Source organism: Lepisosteus platostomus, chromosome 11, assembly GCF_059453375.1.
Source record: "Lepisosteus platostomus isolate fLepPlt1 chromosome 11, fLepPlt1.hap1, whole genome shotgun sequence".
Taxonomy (NCBI): domain Eukaryota; kingdom Metazoa; phylum Chordata; class Actinopteri; order Semionotiformes; family Lepisosteidae; genus Lepisosteus; species Lepisosteus platostomus.
In genome coordinates this window covers 821,487-845,312 of record NC_142621.1, presented here as the reverse complement: position 1 = coordinate 845,312, position 23,826 = coordinate 821,487, and the positions used below count along the sequence as shown (strand labels likewise).

At 41.2% G+C, this 23,826-nt stretch overlaps 1 long non-coding RNA gene across 1 annotated transcript; it reads right to left on the bottom strand.

The window, feature by feature from the left end:
- Window positions 1–5,352: 5,352 nt before the first annotated feature.
- On the bottom strand, window positions 5,353–23,404 carry LOC148651699 (uncharacterized). The gene is made up of 3 exons (XR_015925132.1): window positions 23,030–23,404; window positions 22,301–22,464; window positions 5,353–8,670 (listed from the first exon to the last, which is right to left on the bottom strand). It is a non-coding gene; the product is annotated as an uncharacterized LOC148651699 (long non-coding RNA).
- Window positions 23,405–23,826: the final 422 nt, after the last annotated feature.

Sequence of the window (23,826 nt, the reverse complement as noted above, 5' to 3'; positions counted from 1 at the left end):
ATATTGGAATTGTGATTTGTCGGATGGCCGGTTCTCAGTTTGTTCGAGAAGTAATGGAAAAAGGGATTAGGTCAAGAGAGGAAATCAGGTCTTTATGCTGGGGCCAAAAACAGAAGTCGAAGTGTCTGTTCTTAGAGAACCTATCTTTCAGCGTGAAGCGACTTTCCGATGACCACTGAGTGGGTATCGGTGCAGCATGAGTCCACTTCAGCCTGAAGTGTTTGTCTTCGTCATTTCTTGCCCCACGAGTGGGGTGTTGAGCAGCCCACAGAATAAGAGCGCCTGTTTCTGCTTAAAATCAAGATAAGGGCTGTGGTATGCATTATTAGACTGCCAAACTGTCATAAAAGACCAAATATTAAAATCTCAATCATGACCATAATAGGTTTAGCGTTGATCAGGTTGAACGCTGTAGGAACAACCAAATTAATAGCGGCACAAGACCATTTTGTAATGTTATTTCAGTTTTTCTTCATCGTTACGGACAAGTATAGATGAAGCCATCTCACACGGCTTTTGTGATTTTGCTCCATGGTACCAAATAATCCTTTTCTGCGCAAACTTCCTTTATACAAAATGTTCAAGATAAAAAAAGGCGTAAAAACAGCGACTTTAAATAAGGTCAGGCTTTCCACCGATTTGATGTTAAGCCTATAAATTAAACGAAATCCATTTTAAAAGCAAACAATAATTGTTTAATCTAAAGAAGCTATTAAGAATGAACTGGGAAAAAAACAGATCATTACAGTGGTTTAAATAGTTTGATCTCGTTCTGCCTTTAACTGCAAAAACGTGTTAAAGCACATTTCCCCGTTTTTTTAAATAAATATGCTGTATGTGCAGTATGCATGATTAAGCTCCCGAAAGCTTAATGTATGCTATTTTTATGCACCAAAGTGACCTTTTTAAAAACTTTCGCACCCCGGGATCTCCGGAGCGAGACAAGGCGCCTGGATCGCACCAGGTCCTCAGGGAGCTCGCGGTTCACGTACTGTAGTAATACTCCATCACGATCACGAGTGGATTCGGCTTGTCCTCCGGCTCCGAGCCATCAATTTCACCGCCAGGACACAGGTACAGTGACTGCACTGTCGAACGCTTTATCAACTCTGTAAAACTACCAATTTATGTACCGGTAGACTTACAATGTAACACCTTCACAGGCCTGCTTCTGAGGAAAACACAAGCCTAGCTCCATTATATTGGGGAATGCGTAACATTTAAAATATCATATTATCACGCCCTAGCATATATATATACAGTATAGATGCGTGTATTTGGGTGAGAATGCATATACTGTATATGTAGTTTTTTACGAAACTACATAGGTTTACTGTTTTACTCACAAACCTCAGCTGTCTTACAATAAAAGAGACGATATAGAGAAATGTACACATCCCTTCTTTCCAGGTGAAGTTTACAGCGGTTTTGAAAATCGTCAGCGTGTGGTCTTTGCCTTAACCCACGCACCACGTTTTTCTGTCGCCGCTGTCTCTGTGATCCTGCGTTGTCAGTCGAGGAATGAGTTATGGATCCGAGTCAAGGTCTGATGTGACTGACTGGTGGAGACATTATCGTTTCGGTGTGGACTTCTTTTTACAATGTACAGCAAGGAGCCCCGATATATCACGAGCTAACTATCAATTCTGTGGACAAGGCAGCCGCGACAGTCATCTGTACCGAGTGAATGACACCGTGTCAGGTGGCAGCTGATATTTTATGGTGCCTGTACTTGACAAACAATACTGTCTGGACACTTGTAATTGGCCTTGTAGCTTTACTTTTTATTGCCTCTTGTTTCTGTACTGTAGTAGTCTAGCAGCAAAGATGTTATTTGCTAATTAAACACTCAGCTGAATTAGTAGTGGCATTATATCAAGTGCATTCAGACATTTAATTCTGAAACTGGTGTAATGGCTGTTTTTAGCGGAGTGTAAATGAGTGTTTTAATGAAACGCAGCGCTTCAGAAGTAATCCACCCCTTTTCTTAACTTGACGGCTACCGTCTTAGTTTTATGTTTATAAGGGGAAAGCCTTTCTTACATTAGCGTTCTTCGATTTGAATGAAGTCGTTCATTTGTTTTGACCTCGGACTGCCGCTCGCGCCTCAGGCGAAGATTCAGAAGACTTTCTGTCCACTTTCAGGCAGAAATCCGTTTCCCCACTCGCGTCTCCGGACAGCGAAGGCCTCGCTCTCCTGTCCCCTGGGCCGCTGACCGGCTGCTCGTACCTGCTCTGAGGCTGACAGACTTGGAGGGGCGGAGGACTGTTAACCTAGCTAGTGCCTTCAAGGAACTGAGCCTCGTGTGTAAGCATTCCCCAAACGTTATTAATTCTCCTTACAGTAATTGTTTTCATTGGAACTAATGGAACTCTGAAGTTTGATTTCGGCACCAAACGTGCTTCCTAGTGATTTTCATCATAAATCGCCTAACAAGCTTCCACGTACTGTACACACCCTTCCTTCAGTCCTGCATTGACACTCAATCACTCTACAGACACACCCGTGCAGACGTGTGACAGTGATAAAGGGGTTGGAGAAAGGGGAATGGGAGAAGATGTGTCACGCCTTAATGATTGTTTTAAAAGTAGTTTTCTGCTATCTGCATGGAGTTCGTATGTTCTCCCACAGTCCAAAGACGTACTGGTGGGTTAATTGACTTCTGGGAAATTGGCCCTGGTGTGAGTGTGTGTCTCTGTGTGTCTGGCCTGCGATGGACTGGCATCCTGTCCAGGGTGTATCCTGCCTTGTGCCTGGTGCTTGCTGGGATAAGCTCCAGCTCCCCGTGACCCTGAATTGGATAAAACTGTTAGAAAATAAATGGAAAATTGCATGGGTTTCTGAAGTTTACCAATGTCAGTCCAAAATCACCTAACATGGAACACTTCAAGTAGGTAGCTGCGTCAGGATGCGCAGGCTGCAAAGGAACATGTTTCATGTTTTCTTAACATGAAACACGACAATGTAGTGACACACATTAATTACCCTTTTTGCTTATTAATGAGCTGAATGATCAGAATAACACTGGAGCACATCTCAGTTCTTGGGAAGGTGTGAACATCTACATTGAGTAAGTTTTCTTTGCTAATTTTCTTTGCTAATTCCAAAAGAGTCCTGCAGTCAGGTGTTTTTTTTTTGGCATGATGAAAAGACTCATCCTCTGAACACAAAGCCCAGCAATGAGCTCGACCAGGATATACGTGCTGGACGGGCGAGTCCACCCTTATCGCTTTTCAAAGCGTTTCTTGCTTCCTTATTCAGAAATAAAATCATTGAATATATAGTAGCAGTTCCATCTCCCTTCAAAACAGATCGAGACCGCTTCATCCCTCCTTGCATACACCCCCTCTACTATTGTTAGGTAGATGTCAGTGACTCCACTGAAAAAATCATTCACTTTTAAACTTCATATATCAGATATTAATGATTTCATTGTTTCAGATGCAGTACTTTCTAATTTCCCATTAGCAAACAGTTTTATTCCACCTTGATTTCAGTTTCATCCTGTTTTCCACTACTGCCTCCCCCCACCCGACTCAAAAAACAGAAGAATGCTGTTTTCACGAAGGAATAATTAATTTATCTCAACTATTAAAACAGAGAGAATTATGAAATGACTTTCAATAGAAGTCTCAAAGGAGAAGCTTTGTTTGTTCTTCCCTGTCTTTAATGAGCTTTCCTAAATGGCCAAGAAAAATGATTTTTTTTTTGTAATATGATAGAGGCAAATAAGGAATGGGGTTTCAGGAGTCCCTGTGGAAATCTGGTTTCCTCATTCTTCCTGTCTGTACTCGCCTCTTGTCCTGTTCCAGTTTGGAGTGGTTGCTTTCTGATTACAAACCCTGCTGATGGAAGACGTGCTGTAACACAGAGGAACACTGTTTCAGTATTGAGCTGGGACTGAAAAGCCGCAGCCGGTATCTTTTACCGTCTTCTTGTGACTTTTTGTACCTCTTGCTCTAACGGACTATATTCATTTCAAAAGGGGTGCGCAGCTACAGTGAGATTTATGGTCACTCGGGGCAGCTGACCACCGTGCAGGCAGAGTGAAATAGGTGCCCTTTTCACTCGGGAGTGGGGCTGAACATGCTCCAGGGGGGCACTAAAAACAAGGGCGAAATGAGAGCGCTGTCCCCCAGTTTAAAACATGACTGGGTCTAGTGTACCAAAGGAAGGGGTCTTTCTGAGTGACTGTTAAACATGATTGTATAATCTCTTACTGTGAAGGACAGTACTGGGTTGTTAAGCACGCATCCTTTGTCAGTCCATGTCTCGCAGGGTTACCTCTGCACAAACGCAGCGTTTCAGCAGGCCATCTAGTGTCTGGGCTGCAAGCAGATACTACTGTACATAAAAGAAACCATTGAAGAGAACAAAACTGTTTTAAATGGAACAACCTGCTTTATCTGCTGCACAATTAACAGCATGAGCTCTCCATCATGGGCAGTTTTCAACAAAGGAGAGTTATGTGGTCAAAATATACTATATCCATTTTTATCGGATTTAAGAAGTATGAAAGTGATTTTTCAATGGAGCCCCTCACTAATGAAGAAATGGTGTGAGGGCAGGAGGTGAGCTGTTTGTGGATCTTTCCCATTGAGTAAACCTCTTCCATCTGTTATGTGCAGTAGGCTTGGATTATAGAATTCAGTCGAAAATTAGATCCAATTCAATTAGAAAAAGGCTTCTTCTCCTGTGCTTTTGTGCAAGTAAGCAGGTGTCTGTCAAACAAAAGAAATTCTTTCCACCAAGCCCGATGAGTAGAGGTTGGACTATCAGCTGTAGGAGAAAGTTTAGACAGTCCTGACATCAAACTGAATAGAAGCAGGGAGATTTCAGTGTAATTTCCAGTCTTCATAAATACGCAAATTACTTGATGGCTTGCATAATGAGGCCAATAAGCATGTCATGATCTCCAATCAAGCAGATTTCTGCTGCACCCCTGTACGGAAGGGTTACTGGCAGCTCTGCACACAGGGCTGCAGAATGTTTGGAAGGAGACTGAGTTCTGTAGTTTCAGTGGGTCAGTATGTCTCCTGCCATATTTAAAGCCTGACAATGCGGCAACATTAAAGACGTGCATTGGACAGCTGAAACTGCTTGAAAGACTTGTTTGTCTGGCTTTAGTCACGTGAGAAAAAGGACAAGTTCCAATAGTCTATGAATAAAACGTCTGGCTGGAAAACAAGTCAACAGTCACCACTTTCATTTGAGCTCTGCGACGGTGAAGCATTTTCAGAGATTGGATGCTAGATATTAAATACTTTTTGGTTTAAAATAACACAAAAGCCATTCTTGGTGTAATCCAAAAGTGTGCAAGTATGAAACCATCACAAACATCATACTTCAGCACACTTTCAAAGCAGTTTTACTAAAAAGGAACAAATCAAATTGCTAACATTTAACAACTTAATTCAGTTAAAAATAGAGTCAGAGCAGGTCATTCCTCTGTGATTATCTGCCTGCTTTTTCTGTCTCTTTCTTTCTTTGTGCCTTTTCCTCTGGTTCCCTGCTGTATTCCAGCATTAGGCAGTGACATCAAACAGTAACGAACAGCATTTTTTTTTCCAAACAGATTTGCAGTTTTACACCATTCAGCTTTCAAACTGTGGCACATTTTTTTAATATGATGTTATTGATTGGGTTGATCAATCTTGTGTCAGTTCAGAGCAAATTAGTGCGAGTTTAATTAAATACAAATCAATAACTCCTTAATAAAAAGCACCCTGGACTTGAAAAACAGACACAGCAGAACAAATGTTAAGACAGCTCCATTAGAAACCATACGGAGGGAAAGTGGGTCCCAGAGCAGGAGGAAATTGCATTAAAAATTCAGCCCTCCAACATCAGATACACAACAAAGCAGGACATGGAGATGGACACAAATGTAAATATTTTAAAGACTTACAAGGAAAAAGGAATCGGTCCCAGAATAATTATTTCAGATTATGTGGTGATGTCCAGCATACTGCAATTCATAATTTAATATCTTGCTCCACAACGATAATACTTTTCAAGACAGCCTCATTAAGGGGATTAGGATTTTCTCTAACACTTTTAACCCTTTCTCCCAGAGCAAAGATGAAAAAAAACCCATCAGAGTTATCGAGATAACAAAATGAAATCTGCAACTAACAATTGAACTCCCTCAGCTTTCAAGAAAACCTCTCGTAGAGGAAGCAGGTAAATAAATCTCAGATTCAATCAAAGCCTTTTAGTTTACCCACTTATTGAATTTTGTGATGCTTTTATCTACCATAACTTACATTTGTGTCCATTCATAGCCGTTTTCTCCAGGGTAAAACAGTTGTGTTCCAACCTGGATCAGAACCCACAGCCCTCCACTCACCAGACCAGCCCCCTTACCGCTGTTCCCATGTTCCACTACACTTGACGCAGTTTGCAAGCCTTGTACATAAAAGGGGCTTTCTATTAAGACAGCAGCTTCATTCTAATATCTAATGAAACCCGCTGTCTTTCGGTACACCAGATTCTCTGTCAAGATCTAGACATGTCTCCTTTGTGTATGTGAAGTTACATGAAATGGCACCAGTGAAGTTCAAATGAAACAAATTTCAAGGTCCCTCTCTCTCACAAGACATGTCCTCATTTTGAAGTGTGATTCTTCACTCTCTGGGCCTCAGGAGTAAATTTCCTCTATCTCAGGTGCCCCCTGCCGTCTCCTGAAGAAGGGGGCACATGCCGTCTCTACAGTGGGCCGCTCCAGGACAAGGCACCATCAGACAGCACCCACTCCAGCCTCCTCTGTGCGGCAGTAATTATGCTGATCAGACCATGTGTTCCTTCGAACAACACCGCTCTAATGACTCCTCGGTAATCCTTAATGAGTTGCTATGTCTTGTGATAAATTTCATAATTATTCAACCCCTACGACTAATACAGAAATTCATCAGTCAAAGCAAATTAGCCGGGATTCATTAGGACACAACATCTTGTAGGCACACACACTCTATTGGCCTCTTCCACCCATAGCTTTAATTGGGTGCATATTTTACTACACTAGACCTCCTTCGCTGAAGGACTGCTTTTATCCCTTATTTACAATAACAGCCCATCAAGTGCACAATGCTGGCATCGTTAACTGCAATACCCCCTAAAAAGAAGGTTTACTTTGTTAATGGGGATCTCATCAAATCTTCGTTTTTAAGCACACACTGTAATTGGAGTGAGCATGCAGATAACCTAATTGCATTAATTTTCGTAAGATGGCATGTTTAGATTAACGCACGCATGGTAAGGATGCTTTGTCTGATAATCCATATTAGTCAGCGAATGCTTGGCACAATTGTTCTAGCCCTGGCCTATAATTAACTTTAAAAAGACTTTGCAGATGTAGAGATTTTACATTTGCAATGAAAGGTAGTAATTTGATTTTTTTCCTGCTCCCCTCAGTATGCAGGCATGAGTACCGCGTTCTGCAGAAGAGGCACGCCTGTGGGACTGCTGTTAGGCAGCCATTTACAAAATACCAAAGTTCAGCCACACTAAAACACTTTTATTTCCTGTTCCATCCATTTTGATTTTATTAGCTCGGGAGAAGTACAGTCTTTTGTGTGGTAAATGAAGAAATCTCTCTGTTTTACATCAGTTTTTCTGAAGAGGAGCTCGCTGGCAGTGCTGAAGCTGAAAGTTCAGGTCAGCTCTTTATAGGGCACAAATGTCAGGCATCCAAGTCCAAATATTTTTTTGTTGTTTGTTCTTTTAGTTAGCAGCAGGAATCTTGAGAGTCAATCAAAGCCTATCATTACATGCAGCTTCTATTCGCTCTTAACAATGGGCACTATTAAGTGTTCAGGGTTTTAATTAAAAGGAACTCTCCAGGTGCTATATAAAATAAAGTTTATTACTGTGAACCAAAACTGGGGCAACTTGCAGGAGTCCTTCATTCGTCCTCTCAATAAGGTAGCACAGTCTGGCCATTTTTGGCATTAATCATTGCCATATAGTTTTACAAAACCGATTTAATTACAAACGAGATGTTTTTTTCTTTAGCTTAATCAGCTGAAAGTTATTTTTAATATGACAAAACAGATTGTGGCTCAAAGTGGATATTTAATTATTAGGTTCAGCAGTGCCCCAGCCTTCAGACCCAGCTGTTCCTGACTTAACCACAAAGTCCTCATCTCCGCGTCTGAAGTGCTGGGTGTTTCAGAGGAATTCTGTCCTTCTGTACTATTTTCTTTATCATAATATAAGTAAAAGGGCCCACAGAATGAGCTTCAGGAGCCAAAATCTGAAGCAATTCCCATTGTGTTTAAAGAGAGCTGTGCAGTTATTAGTTAGCAAACAGAGTGCAGCTGCAGGAGGTAATGAGATTGCTATTAAAAAAAAAAAACATCTCAGAATGTTCTATAACCCTTTAATTGGTAGAAATGATTTTGCACTTAGGTGTAGAAAAATAAAAGTTGATTAAAACCATGCAAGAGAATTAAAAGAAGGTTTGAGGAAGAAGAAGGGTTTTAAGGAAAGAGTTGGGACCCAGGTTGCCGGCAGTAAAAAAGGCACTGACTCGTGAGCAGAGTGGGAGAGGGCGAAGACCGCGGCCATGGGAGCAGATCTGAGGAGCCTGTAGTCTGGCAGGGCTTCTAATCTGCTGGATGACATCCTTAGGCCTTCCGCCTCATTACTGACATTCCTGTTGTTGCGAGCTGTAAGGGGGGAAAATGATGAGAAAATATGATTTATTAGGGTCTTTAACGCAGATTACGCGGAGGTATGAAAGGGAGATATTGTCCTTGAATAAAGAGGCTCTTCTCTGTGTGTGGAGGGCCGCGCGGAGACACAGTGAGAACTGAGTGATCATTTCCTTGGGCTGACTGATGGCAGGATCCCACAGATGCCACTGTTGTTGGCCAGGACAGCCCGAGGGTGTCCCGCAGCCCGGCTCTCTCTGACAACCTGAAGACACTTCTGATGGCCTGCATTCTCCTGCCAGAGACATGCTGTCTGGGGTGGAGAGAAGGAAGCCTTTCTCTTGTCTGTCTGCCTCTCATTGTCTGGCTTCTTCACAGGCGAAGCTCTGATGTCCAGGAGTATAAAGTTCTTCTTTTCAAGAAAAAAGTGGCCTCACAAAGGCAAGGAAAAGCAAAGTTTAAAGGCAAGTAAACCCTCCCCCTTCCTTTTTCCCCTAATGTCTTTACTTTCCTTTAAACTTGTGTTGAGGCCGAAGGTGGGAGCGGTTTGGACAGGGGTCCTGGAGAGAGCCGGCAGGAGTTCACATTACTCAGAGAGGGTGAGGGATCATGTCAGGAAAACGAGTAGTTCCCCTTAAAGAAGTTAAAATACACTACTTTCTACAAAAAAAAGCAGTTTTCCCAAAAATGCCCTGCCCTTTTTGCAGGGGAAACTGGATACCTAAAGGTTAATAAAACAAACATTCTGCACTTCTCCATTTCCATTCTGTTTTAATTTATCCGTGTGCTAATCGTAGAAAAAATGCAGCGTGGCAGCTTTAAATGTTTATCCGGTAGTTTTCAAACACAAAAAATCACGAAGGATCAATACTAATTCAATTACTGCATTAAAAACAAGTATTTGCACACACGGGCAATAAACCTCCTTCAGTCTGGGGTCAGAACAGTGAAGAGGCCGTTATAACCATCTTGAGCTCGGGGAGGAAATACCAGGCCTGACACAAACACTTCTACAGTACAGTAAGGATGTGAATTTTACAGCTGATGTTAGCAGGTGTTTCTTTCTGAGAACAAGACAAAAAAAAAAGGGGTTGCTGTCTAATTCTATTATTTTATTCCTGCTTATTTTCCCTTCTGTTTCTGTACTTACTTCGAGCCAGGCTCAGGAAGGGACAACAGATACAAAACATCCCAGCTCAAAAAGGCACACTTTACTTTTTCGATTACGATACCAGCTACTAACCCTGCCTGGAACATGTATGGGCACGACTTGAAATCGAGACAAGACCACTCGTTAGTGAATAAAAAGGGAGTCCTGCAATTTCAGTAGCAATTCTTTACCTTCGTATTTCTTTACATTATCACGACACGAGAAACACTGCCAGGACGTTTATGAGGGTTTTAGAATACCGCGCAAACCCCACCGAAATCAGGGGGGTTTCTTTCAGATCTCTCCAAACGCACGACAAGAAGCCTCTGGGTGCAACTGAAAAAAAAATGAGGTTAAAGGTTTGAAGTTAGGAAGCTTGAATGCTGTGAATACATTAAAATATAGCAACGTCGGAGCAGAACTCTAAACACACTTTAGAAATGGTGTATAAACTGGAGATACCAGATACCGGTGGAGAGCAAGAGCTGCAGACGGACAGGCCGAATGTTTTAAAACCTCTGTAACACGAATGGTTATTCACAGCCGACAGTTTGGTGAAGGCCAATGAAATAAGTAAATGTGTTATCATATTTCGTTATTTCGCAGAAAGCAACTACGAAAGCCCTTAAGACTTGAATTTAAATCGAAGGCACTGTGGTGAAAGAGAAACCTTTCTGTTTTTGATTAGGTCCATTCAAACTTATTAACCGCGTTCAAACTGCGGGGTCTGATTTGCATTACCTGTTGTTATGAGTAGATCCTAATTAGGTAAAGGAGCAATTAGAATTTGCCGTTGTCAAATAGGAAACACGTGGCGGCACGCATGTCGATTCGGATCGCGCTGAGGCCGATCGGCGCAAACAGCGTAAATAAAAGCTGAAGGTACCGAGCCACCGGCAGACCTATAACTCTCTTTGATCGCTTGTTGGGCAATCTCTCGTCACCGCTGTTGATTCGTGAAGTTCTCCTCATGCGTCGTATCTTCTGCAAGATCAAACTTGGGTGCTATGTCAGCTTGCAGACGCTTTGTAAAAATAAAAATCAGATCCGCACCTGCCGTGCGTGATTACTGGCGTGATCTAGAGAAGACGCAACAATTCTGACTACCTCGGTCATTCTCGACTACAGAAAAAGACTGTAAAGCGGAAATGTAACGAGTAATCAATGTTTAAAATCAAGCCCTATGTCAGTGTTAGCACAAGCCAATCGGTTATTCGCCCGAATTCTTCACTTCCTTAAAATCCCGAGCGATGTGAGAACCTAAATATATCGACTCTCATTGAAATATGATCTAATGGTATAGCCTGTTGTATTTCGATCTCCCGGGGGGGACAACCGTTACACAAACGATGTTGCTCGGTACTGCTGAAATGTAAAAAATAATATGGTTAACACGGTCATAGAAATCCACATTTGATTTTGTCTAGTGTATTGCATGCATTGCACAAAAGTAGAACGATGACGAAATATGGCAGTGTGCAGAATATAGGTTGAAGACCTTTGAAAACCTTTTAGCACCTTTAATTCCGACTCCTACTGTGTGGCGGGGGGGCTCATTTAGGCCCGGGGAAGACAAACTGCGAGCTCACTGCTGCTACAACACCGTATCTTCACAAAATTACGAAACGCACGGAAAACTGAAGGAAATTAACCAGCACTGTTAAAAAGACCGAAGAAACCCTCAAGCTTAATAAGGCGTGTTTGTGTAATTTCTGCAGTTTCTCCTGTTCTTTGCCGAGAACCAATCCCAGCAGTACCCTGCATTACACATAGCATATTTTTGTGTACGTGTTATTCTGTAAACAAAATTTAAAATTTCCTGTTTCCTTTATTCTTGAATTTAAAAAGCTCCGAGCAGCAGATTCCTACAGGTTACTGGGGGGAAAAAAAGAAATGTTAAGTCTGTTAATGGCCCTTCACAGCGAGCGCCCCAAATCAGCGCAAAATATGCAAAATAATGCTGATCTAATAAGGGAAGGTCTTCTGCCTGTTATTACTATTATTATTTGAGTTCTTTGTGAAAAGAAGTCGCTGAAAAATTCCTCTTGTGCGAGGAAATGCCGAACTGAAAATCCCCCCCCCCCCGGCAAAGCCATCTCACAAAAGCTACCTAATCACTTCTTTAGACCCTGTTCCCGCAATGTTTTTACAAACACAGCCATGGCCGCAGACTAATGAAAGGGACTGCAGCGCTGATCTGATTGGGAGGTAATACAAATCAGCACAGAAAAACTGAAAATAGCACCCTTATCATCTTTCTTTCATTTAGACTTGATTACTGCAGGATTATAATGTAATCATGGCTATGTGTTAGAGGTAGCCATGGGAACCCATTTTAACTGTTTATCTAGCCGCCGATCTTAATTTAAGTTTGAACACTCCGGATTGCTTAGATGTGAGAGGCTGAGGATGACGAAAAAGAAAAAAAAAGTAGAAAAACAGACGCGCTCTTGTTCTTTCTGTTTTATTTCATATGCTACTATTCAATTTGTCTTTCAGGGAGAGAAAATTAATTTCTGACGACAATCCAGGCCAGTAATAAAAGTGGGAGTTTTTTTTTTCTGTCCTGGGAAAGTGGCAGCGAGAGATTGCCGCTCCCAGCTAATCTCGGCAGAAGTAATCATTCGCAGTCTTATTTGGACATCTGTGTTACATTTTGCTCTCATTTTTTCACTTTCACTCATTTGTGATGGTTTTATTACAAGTTGTGCAGGTGGCTTCGACGTCTGCAGCGCTGGAGGAATGCGGTCTAGAGACAGCGCCCCAGAACGGTGGCCGCTCACAGCCCCAGACCTTGACAATGGCGCCCTCCCCGTGGAAACCCGGATCGGAGCCCAGCAAAGACACTGCCTGTATCACCCGCTAAAACAGCAAGTTCAGACCCGGATCGCCTGGAGCATTGGAACTGACTGGCCCTCAGCTCTTCTTAATCAGGCAGACACTTCACATTCAAACCTAAAGATGCTTCCTCGTTTTCCTAATAAGTTTAGCTATGTTCATTACTTTCTGTTTTACCTATACTAGAGTCAGATTTAAAGCCAGTATGATTTTTTTCTACAATTAAGGGAACCTAATGTAGCTACATTTTTTTAACTCCTCTCTTTGCTTGTAAAACACACATTTTACATTCATCCAGTCGCAAGAAACCCAATTTCGAATACAAAAGCCTTGGGATGCCAGAAAAGGTTAAACAAAATTTGTTTGGCTTCCACCATAAATAAGCTATGTTTGCCTTACTCATAAAGAGAAGGAATGTTGGAATGAAGAAAGATAATTAAATAAGTAGGACATGCAGCCTTCGTCTGAGAATCTGCCACTATAATCCTAAACCCCCAAACGCCAGTGTGAAAGTCTTTCACCACCAGCTGACAGAACATGAATGAAGGAAGAGTACTAGGAGCACAGAGAGAGGTAAGAAGATTCTGCATGAGATCGATGCCATTTGAAAGAACGTTCCCACCAGAGAGCAAGAGCAATACAGGTGTCAATATCAAAGGATTGATACCAATGAAACCAAGTGCACAAGTGATGTCAGTTGTACCAATTGGAAGATTGGTACCAATGTTACCAAATGAATGAATGCCAACAATTGCACATTCTAATGAAAGTTATTGAGAAAAAATGCCAGTACACCGACTTGGCTCTTGGTCAATCAAACTCCAAATGAAAGAGCGATTGATTGACACGTACTCTAGCATCTCACACTGTGCAATTCACACCCCCTGCCTCCCCCAATCTTCACCTTTTGTTAATAATTCTATTACTAATCACTTGGTGCAGATGGGGGAGGAAGAGGTCCCTCCTCATCCAGGCAGGCAAGACTCTCCAGCTAAGTTGGCCAGACGAAATGTTGCACAGAGTTCCCACTGCGCCAACGACATCATCACACTGATCTCCCGTACCGTGTCTCCCACTGCTCTGAATGTCCATGTTCTGGGAAATAACTGCAACCATACTGCTGCCAGGTGTGGGGAAGTATTGGCTAAAGTGTTTGAGTGCAGTGCTTTCACGGTTAATGGTGAATGACGCACAAAGGGAGAAAAATTCAGTGCCCTCACCAATGTGCTGCGCAGCAGTAGTTTATGTTGCCAGCCCATGCTGTCTCCCAGCCATGTCTCCCCAGCCTCTGTCACCAGCTAGTCCCTTCTGAAGCCTGTTAGGAGCCCAGGGACTAAGCAGGCACAACTCTCAGTCAGTCAGTGAGACGGACTAACAAGGCAGCTGTGAAAGAAGAAACATTCAGAATTTTCCTAAGCACTAGCCTTAAGGCTTTTAAGCTTTACTCACTCAAGGTTTCTTAGAAAACTCTTTGCAGACCCATTCTGTAAGCAGTGAAGGACATGCCATTGTCACGCTTCCTGAATGAAAGTGCAACCAGCTCCAGTTCTTTCAATCAGCTTTTACAATGGCATCTTCGTAGAAAGACACTTGAAAATATGGATGTCAATCTTTCACATTTCTTTCTTTAGAGATACATTCCGTTTCTGTCACGGATGACGGAAAGGACATGCCGTGGAATGGCCAGGAGAGCAATAAAGACCCCATGCGTAGCGGCAAAACGGGGGTTAGCCCGGGCTCAGGAGGTCAGACGATGTCGGGTAGAAACCTACTGTATGGCCTCAGGCCGCGGAGGAGACGACCTGGTGCTAGGCGGGTCTCAAGACATCCGAACCCTCAATGCTGAGCCAGGAGGAAAGGGTGACCCGGAAATAGATAGCCCCAAACAAAGACACACCGGAAGGACAAGCAAAGCACAGGAAGACTAAGAACAGGACAGAGTAGGGGCTGCCCTCCAGCTGTAGAGGGCGTGATGGTACCCCCCCCCTTCACGGATGCCCCCAAAAAAACAAATGAGCTGCACAGCACTGGGGGGAGGAAAAACCTCATTTAACTGAAAGGAAACCTCATTTAGCTCAATTGGTCCTACAGTCATCCCCCAAAGTTTGCTAAGAAAGAGCTTTACTCAGAAGCATGTTGTGAGATCAGTGCTGTACATCTCTGGAGTAGTTTACTTATTTGTCAGGGAAACAATGTGTTTTACCTTGTGCAGACATGTCAGTTGTTATAACAAGTGCCAGAAATACAGTGAGCTGGCATGCAAAAGATTTCTTGAAAAAACTTTGAAAATATAGGAGTGTTATTGCACTAACCAGTAAGATTAATAAATTTGCATTGCACTAGTAAGACTGCATTGAGAATATTTTGTACAATTCTGGTCACTATGTAATAAAAAATAATTTGCTGTCTCTTGGAATCAGTCCAGAAAAGAGTAACCAGATACATTCCAGTGCTTAAGGGAATATTTCTTGCACTGTAAGAAACTTACACTACACCGTTCTTATTAGCATAGGAATTGGAATCTGTTCTGCAGGATCATACTGCACAAATAATGATAGAAAAGAATACAATGATAACAACTATCTGTTGATGAGCATTATAGAGGCTGATCTTAAAGAATCAGCTTGAAGCAAACATTGCAGGTAGTCCCTGAGATAAGAATAGAAGAACATAAGAAAGGTTGCTGGAGAAGTCCATGTGGTCCATTTAATGTGTTTGGTCGTTAGCAGTTTATTGATCCAAATATCAAATCCAGCTGTTTCTCAAAGGAATCCAGGGTATCTGCTTCACCAGCACGTGTGGCTAGCTTGTTCCAGAGCCCCTCAACGCTTTGTGTAAGGAAGTGACTCCTCTTCCTGGTTTTAAAAGCACATCCATGTAGTTTCCACTTCATTCCTCTGGTTTGTGTTTCACTGTTACTCCAAAAAAAGAATCTGCTGGGTTGTTTTCTCAATGCCCACAGTCTTCTCTGTTCAAGACTAAAAAGATTCTTTGAAGCTTGTAAGAATGTGGCCTAGTCAAGATTATCTGGACTCATACCAGAACAGCAGTATCTTTTTGTAAAGTGGTGAAAAAATGATGACAAACAGAATTTAATGAAAGAGAGGCTCCAAAATACCCTATTTGCCAACCAGCCTTAGTCAGCATGAAATGATCCCACATTTTGAGGTTACAGGTAAAAAAAGGATTAACAGAAAGCTGAAGGGGGTAGGAATAAATTCACAATTATTTCTGAATACCTAGAAATTCTGAAGTGGTTAATACAAGGCAACGAGACACATGCAGTAATGAATAAATGCATACTAGGCATGAAATGCTGCTAAAAACTTGTACAGGATTTCACTAAGTGAAGAGTTAATAATTTTCGATTATTTCAAAGGGTATATAATTAATTAATCACATTGTTAAAGGAAGAAAGACCACACAGCAAGGAATCTTTGATTTTAAAAATAGAATACTTGTAGAGCATGCAATGGCTGATTACAATTAAGTTTGGCACTTTACTGCTTTCAAATCACCGAAGCCAAATTTTACAACCTTCCATCAATGGTTACAACAGGCATCCTGGATCCCCTACAATCAAAAGTTTGCTGTGTATAATTTTACACAATCAGATTTCTCTGTAGTTGCCTTGTGCAATCAGGTAATCAGAGGAGAGCATTTACAAGACAAACAGATTACCAAATTCTTGGTGCTCTGTTTATATTAACTTTCTTTGAATGTGCTGCTCCTTCAGCTCTCTATTGCTCTCCTCCCCTTTTCAATTTCAACAAAACAGGATTTGTTGGGACTTTTCAAATCCCTACATCAGAGTTTCAAAGAAAACAAATGAAGACTCCAAGCAGCCAGGAAATCAAAAGATAAAAGCAAAAAAAAATTGCATCTCTCTTATTAAAATTGCAGTTCTCTTGTTTTTACAAGAATTGTTTCATCTTCTGTTTTCACCCATTAGATCTCTTGGTTACACCTACAATGCCACCACTGTATGCATGGCTTTCATACCATTATTTTTATTCCCTTTGCTGGACAGCTTGAAAGGCCAAACCCAGTGGCTTGGTTTTCCTAGGCCAATCAAGTTGTTATCCTGGTCTCTGAGTAAGTTCTGTCTTCTTTTACAGGGGAGAGCAGAGGTGACTATAGCTAGGTTTGTCTGGGCTGTAGAACTTCAATAAATTAAGATAAAAGAATATAGTAACATCACTGGTTTTGACTAGTCACAATCTTCAAGCTCTGAGCTGGACAATGGTGATTGCAGAAAAAAACTGATAGATGTTTTTACCCAGAGGTAAACATCTATAAACATTATAGATGTTTTAGGATTTTACCCAGAGGCCGTTGGTGAAAGTAGGGTTGCCAGACCAGTTTTAGCCCTTAATAAATGTGTTGGAGCTGCTGACAACAGTACTGGCTCAGACCCCTTTTTAACTTACTTTTTATTCTTAGGGAACTACGGAGCAGGTAGTGATTGTTGTCTTGATGCATTTCTTGTCATTTAAAGAACGGGTAAAGATGAAATTTTAAGACCTCACTCTACATCTGCCTCTCTCTAGTACTGTACTATTAAACCCTGCTGTGTTCTGTGGCTTAAAACAACTGAAAGAAACATGTCAGGCACAAGAGGACTGCCCCTCTGCTGTGGTTCCTAGGAAACATGATGGCCTTTTTCAGGGGTTGTACCTGAATGACAAGGTTATATCAAACTCTTTAAAAATTTAAGTCTGCATCTGAGTGTGATTTAGAAACTCAATGAGGATGAACACACAGTTCCAAGACCAGATACAACCAGATTTCAAATTTATACACCATGTGCAGCAGAGAGGTCTTTGTACAGATCTGAATTACATAGTACTGTACTGTACATGTACTATTTGTAATTAGACTAAAGTCCCATCTTTAAAGGTCTTGTGTACCTTTCATTCTAGAGTTCTGAATTTCTGGATAAACTGAGCAAATATCCAAAGAAAGTCCCGTTCCGGGCAGTATTTATGTCTCTTATTTCTCTCAGCAAGTAACGTGCAGACAATGATAGGTTGACCAAACAAGACTGGGTCACCTCTTGGATTCTGGGGAACCTCAGCCAGGACCTGCTCATACCAGGGAGGGCAGGAGCCTGGGGCCTTCCGTGCCACCTCCCAGCAGCAGGAATGTTTATCAATTCCAGGAATTAACCCCGAAAAGGGATGCAGTAACCAGTGAGCATAGGGAGGCCTACATTGAGAAGTCATGCAGATTAATATTCTCTGTGAAGTAATTGCGCACGTAACTCAATATCCATGTGAATTTTATTGTTCTACATCTTTGAGAAACAAATGAAGACGTGGCACAGTCACTATGGCAGCTGTGTTTGCATTTATCGCTCATTCTGCCCCTTTGACCAGGGCAGAAGCAGGGTATTATAATTAGTCTTTTTTATAGTACAAGATTCTGCAGCTGATAAAGACAAGTAAAGTGAAGCTTTTAAAAATCTGTACAGGGTGCAACAACAAAAATGAAGACTTTGATTTCTTTTACAGGTACTATATAAAAGTAAGATTATACTATCACCATTTTGAGTTATTGTTATTTTCCCCCACACGGCAGACCTATGAATGCAAGGCAATCAGCTCTATGTAAGCAAGTATGAACAAAGAAAAACTCAATCACTTGCAGATTATCACTCAACAGGTGCTTTGCAGACCAAAGATTCCTTTAGAAAGCATAAGCACGTTGCTAGAAGGGAAATAATTGAATTCAGGCAGAAAATAACTCTATCAGATAACCTCTGTTTATAATGGAGAGTCTTCCTTCATTGCCTTTAGAAATTAACCCTTTCACACCTGCAGGAAGATGTCCATACTATGAAACACGAACCAGAGGGCGCAAGTGGAAATTATATGGAAGTGCATTTAAAACTGAGAGCAGGAGGCAGTTCCTTACTCAAAGGGTTGTACAAGTCTGGAAAAAGCGACCCAGCCATGTTGTTGAAGCCGACACCTTGCGTTCTTTCAAGAAACAGCTGGTTGACATCCTTGGACCTACTAACTACCAGATGAGCTGAATGTGCTCCTCTTGTTTGTAACGGCTTGTGTGCTCTATGCTGTTGCTCAGGTGCTCAGATTCATTCACATGGAGCCCACAAGTAAGAGGACATTTAACACAGAGCCCTGCTTCCTGTGGCCTGAACTGTTTGAAAAGAAATTGTTTGAGAAGCCATACTTCTTTGTTGCCCATAATAAAGCAGCTTTGTTACTCTTTCAAACTGGTCCATCTTATCAGAGCTTAACTGTGAGGTAGCAGTTGACACTAAGTGAAAATAAAAACAGTTTCTTTTCCTTTTGCCATGACTGTACTTCCTTTGCATGATTTTCACTCTGAAGTGCATTCAGAACATATAACAACAGTTACAATGGGGAGAACATACTGGAATAAAGTGGTTGTATTAACAAACAGGCTTGTGGTGTCTGTTGCTTCAGAAATTCATGCAGCAAGTAGGTTCTGCAGGCCCACGTCTGGTATTAGAAGTTAATTGTTTCAGACTTCCTGTTGTCCCCAAACTTACAGTAATAAAAAACAGTTGGTAACTGGTGTTCTCAGTTGTCAAGTCAGCACATGTCAAGCTTATTAACACTGTTGCTGGACCAGGTTTTTGATAAACAAGGCTACAGTTTTCGCCCCCTTGGTTTGAAAACAAACCCCATTTCCTGAGATCTGCTGCCAAAAGCTCTTTATTTCTATTCTTTGTCTTCATGGGAGTTTTCAGCTCAATTACATGAAGCCGTTAGCATTTGCAGTCATTAGTGGTGCTTGTTTAATTGAGACTGGGGTTGTGAAAGAAAGCTGCACTCAACCCTTTATTGGTCCTCCTGGAAAAGGACTGTGCTATTGTAAATATTACCTACTAATCCCCATGTAATTGTTAATTTTACCATTTAATTTACTGTGTCCACAGTGCTTGCGTGCAATTTATAGTTTGTAGGACATTGAGGTCAATGCACAGTCATGTTCCCCAGCTGGTCTCTCCAAGTTCCATGTCTAATTACTGCTTTTAAAATCTGTAAAAATGATGCCGTGATGGCTCAGAGGATTATTGCAGTGCCTTAATAGTCAGGGTTTTTCATTAGGAATGTGTAGCCTGGGTCAAATGTATATCAGTCTGTCATTACATTAAACATTGTGCCATGTCTAATCTCTGGATCTGTGTTGGTAGAATTATAGCCCTGAGAATTGTCTGCACATCGTATAAAAACTTGGTGTTTTCTGAAACCTAGACGATACTTGCCTCTGTACACTTCATGGCACCATTTGTCTCTGAAACAGACAATGTTATGGAGGACAGTGACTGAAGGCTCTACAGAAAAAATGGTCAAGCCTCGCTCTTAATATCTTCATGTAAGTAGTGAAATAGAGGACATTAAAGCATTATCAACCCTCTGGCCTCTTGCTCACAACATTTCTAGTAAATTGAGCAAAGCTCTGGGACTAAACACTGGCAGCTAAGAAGCTGCAGGTCTAAGAACTTAGTACACAATTTCACAAATAAAGTGTTAAATTTGCAAAATGTTAGGATTAAAATCTATAATATGTAAATACACAACAATAATAATAATATATATCTGCATTCAATGCAGAGAAAAGATCACTTACAGAATATGAATTGTCCAGTTTATTATTCACTGATATTCTGTACCCCTACGAAAAACACTGGACATTTACTTATGTGATGCTGTAAAATGTTTTCTGTTGAACACAGTGAAAACGTCAGTGTGATATCAGAGCCACTGAGATCACTTTACAGGGGAAGCCCTGAAATCAGGATACTTCAGGCCTGTCTAAGGGATTCCGAGCAGAGAAGGGGAAGACTACATTAAAAAAAAAAAATCAAAACAACTGCTATTGTAATTGAAGCAAGATCCAGTGGAACCTCATCAGCGTGGGAAATCAGCCCACAAGCACCATAGCTTCCTCTCTTGTGAAAATCTCTATGAATGCTGGTATACATATTTACTGTATTCCATCCTCTAGAGCATGTAATTAAACACCCAAAACCACTGCTGTGACTTTCACTCTTTTTAACTCAGACATTGCCACGTAAACACATGTTTACACTTGTGTCCTATACTCCCAGCAATGCAGTACTGAATTGTGCTGTTCTTGACTGCTGTACTGTCCTGCTCTTTGCGAGCTGTGCTATTTATATCAGGTGTGAAACCTTACGTGGTTTTTCCCCTGATAAAGAGCACGCAGTACAAGGAACATGAATCGTGCTGCTCCTGCCAACCTCTGCACTTGAAAATTAATTTTTTTTGACCCAGAGTGTGGGTCAAAGCCAATCCACATTCCCAGAGATTATGCTATAGAGTACCCAAACAAGAAGTCCATTGTGAAGAGGGTCTCAGTCTTCAGTTCTGTGAATAAAATACACTGCCAATAAATGAGCCTTCTCTGGGTGGTTGTTTGCGCCATTTATGCCTGAGAAGATCATGAGATCCCAGATCAGTAGTAGGAAGAGAAATCAAGGTTCGGTTGCCTTCTTCTAGAAGCAATGTAATGAAGCCCGTTTGAGGTGATTTAGACACTTGACAGTCTGCTAATAACTTGCATCTGTGATTTTGATCAATCAAATGGGTAATACTGAGCCTGGGAACACAACCACACCTTTAATCCCTTCCCTAATCAAACCAAGAAGGCTTGTTGTTCTGAGAACAGCAAGAAGCTATCAGAGATATCTAAGAACAGGCCAACATCACGTTTCTGCCCGAAAAAAGCACCCCAAACAGCTTTGGAAGTGCAGCTGGTGAAACCTGAGGATAAATGACTCTGTTTTGTTACAAATGGTAAATAACTTTAGCTGACAAAGATCTGATTGCTTTGAAATGTTCTTGCCTTGCACCTGTGATCACCAGATGCAGTGCAGGTATAAACATTGTCAGTTTGAGAGAAAAGTGCACCAGGGAAAGACAGCTTGCTGGTCACAGTGGGCCATAGGTCAACAGGTTTACCCTCAGTTACTGCAGTAAGAAGGGATTGCGAGTGGAAATTCACCCCACAGGTCACTGTAGAAATCCACCTCCATAAAATAATTTGGAACTACTGTAAGTGAATTCAAGGGTGAAGGCAATTCTCTTAGTTCTTTACAAGTTGTACAGTTACTCAGAGATAGGCAGACGAGAATATCTGAGAGTCCTGTTTAATGTTTATTTTTCAGAGAAGCAGACAGTGACTGTGCTGTCTGATTTTGCCAGAATCCATTGCTGCCACACGTGTCTTTGTCAGATTACTGGGTGGTCAGTCCCCAGGCCATGGAGAGAAAAACATTAAGAACTTCAAGTAGACTTGTCTCAAGTGGTCGAACTCATGTTATCTCTGATTTAATTCAGTGGAAATATCCAGACGTCATTAGTTCAGATAGTAAAACTTGCACTCTGTTCCCAGGCTGTATCAGACTTCACCACAAACATCTCTTTTACAGAAACCAGCCAAAAGGTAACAATGACAGCAACGGACTGTCTTAATTGACAAAGGAAGATAATGTCATTTAAAGTGAGGAACTGGCCAATTTACGTGCTAGGATGGAGGAAGAGAGGGGTTTACTATTGCATTTAGAGTTTTTTGAGAAATTACATCGTTATGAGTTAGATTACCAGAAGTGAAGGAGAACTTGGTGTATCACGTTCATACCTGAAGAACAGGTTTTCTGACGCAGGAAACAGCAGCCTGTCTCTCCTCTGTCCCAGTCTGTTCCTCTCCTCCGGGGATGAGCTTTTAGTCTTCACAGACTGACACCCAGTGCCCCACACGGCACACACCCTGAACCAAAGGGAGCTCTTGGGCTTGATGGCTTCCTGTGCAGAAACAAATGTTCTAAAAAACCAACAAAACACACTCCTTCAGTTTCCAATCAAAGTCATTGCAGTAAGAGAAAACAACTGGGAAGTGGAGTGGCTGGCTGTTTTACAAACAACTTGGTTGTTTTGAAAATTTGATCATTTTGTTTGATAAATTGTCTTTTCTTGTGCAATGAAGCAGAACTTGACTCAAATAAAAGAAAATACACAAAGCAAGATATTTCGACTCAATATGTAAACATACAAACCTGTTTTAGAATTTCTGTTCCCTGTTTTAGGATATCTGAATAGAAAACATTAAAGAAATGTATCCAAAACAAACAGTAGTTAATACATGCTTGGTGAATGTTGTACTATAGGTGATTTTTTCTTTTAAAGTTATTTTAAAACTCATATGGCTCATCATTTATAGTCAACTAAATCCTTTCAAACAGCATTCACCACAGGAGTAGTGCTGTATCTGTCTCTTCAACAGCTTGAACAGAAAAAAGTTGCTGTGTAGAAGACAAATGTAACAGTGTTACAACATATAAATCATTGAAAATGTTAGAAAGATTATTACCTGTCAGTTAACCATAACCATCACTTTTCCCAGTTCAGATTGTGCTGTTGTTAGGTTCCATTTATTATGTGAAGCATTGATTTCTCGGTCTTTGAATTTCAACAATAATGTGCTTAATAAGATTAAAAGCGAGGAACTTAATGACTGACAAAGATATGTTATGATGATGAGAACATATAAAGAAATGCGCTGCTGCCTCATTTAGTAGATTGCACTGCTTCCCATTAGGAATACTTACATTTAACTTCCTTATTTCTGAATTGCTTATGCATCAACACGGCCGTGTTGCAGTTGTTATACATGGAGCTTCCTCAGCAATCTCAGTACAAACACATTGAGAAGGTGCGTGTGCTCACTTTCAGCGTAGCCTGTCCACATTCCACCCTCAAGCTTTCCACAGCTGCTCTCCGAGCAGAAACAGCAGTGCAGAAATGTCCGCTCAGTAAAAATGTAACAATGCAAACATGTACTGTGCACACACATACATATTTTTAAATTCAAACGAACCAAGGTCATATTGAGTCTAAAATCACAGACTTACAGGTAAGTAAGAGCAAATGCAAGGATAATTTAACATAAAACAGGTATGGGGTTTGCCAAACAAAGAATTTAATAACTTGCAAAAAAAAACCTTTTGTTTGTGCTTTTCAAATTTCTCCTGAGTCTACTTTCCTGGATAGAACAGATTAATGGGAATATTAATAGAACTTTTATGTCTAATAGTACCAGGGACATTAAATCATACTTACAGTATGAATGCCTTTTTCTCTTAATGGCCTAGGTGAAAAAAAAAACAG